Below are 476 nucleotides of genomic sequence, written 5' to 3'. Positions count from 1 at the left end.
ATAGAGACAATCAAAACTGTACGTAATTAGACTTCTTGGGCGCCGACATCGAAGTGGCCTCTTAAGCACAGCACGTCTCTCAAAGCAGTGATAAAGAAATAGTCATATGAGGTTGGCGCTTCAACCCTCCTCGCCTCTTTGTCCCTGCGTGCCTTCCCCGCTCTATCTTCTCTCTCGATTTCCTTTCTATTTATTGGTGCGTATTTATAGCATTTCATTCCGTGTTCTAACAAACAATTCTCTAACTTTATTTCCAAGTTTTTTACCAAGACATATTATTGTACAATATAAGAGAATGAATCGCTGAAAACATGATGAAACTATAGGCGCAGTGAGATAACGTGAAACAAAAGACTATCTGGGAATTTTCGCCCAAAGAGGATTGAATGCCATTAACGGGTTGCATGCCTCAGAGGGAGCAGATGAATTGTCATGAAATGCAATTGCACGACGTAAATCTAGGTGAATGTCGCCAT

Source organism: Penaeus monodon, chromosome 34, assembly GCF_015228065.2.
Source record: "Penaeus monodon isolate SGIC_2016 chromosome 34, NSTDA_Pmon_1, whole genome shotgun sequence".
Taxonomy (NCBI): Eukaryota; Metazoa; Arthropoda; class Malacostraca; order Decapoda; family Penaeidae; genus Penaeus; species Penaeus monodon.
Note: the sequence above shows the minus strand (reverse complement) of the source record.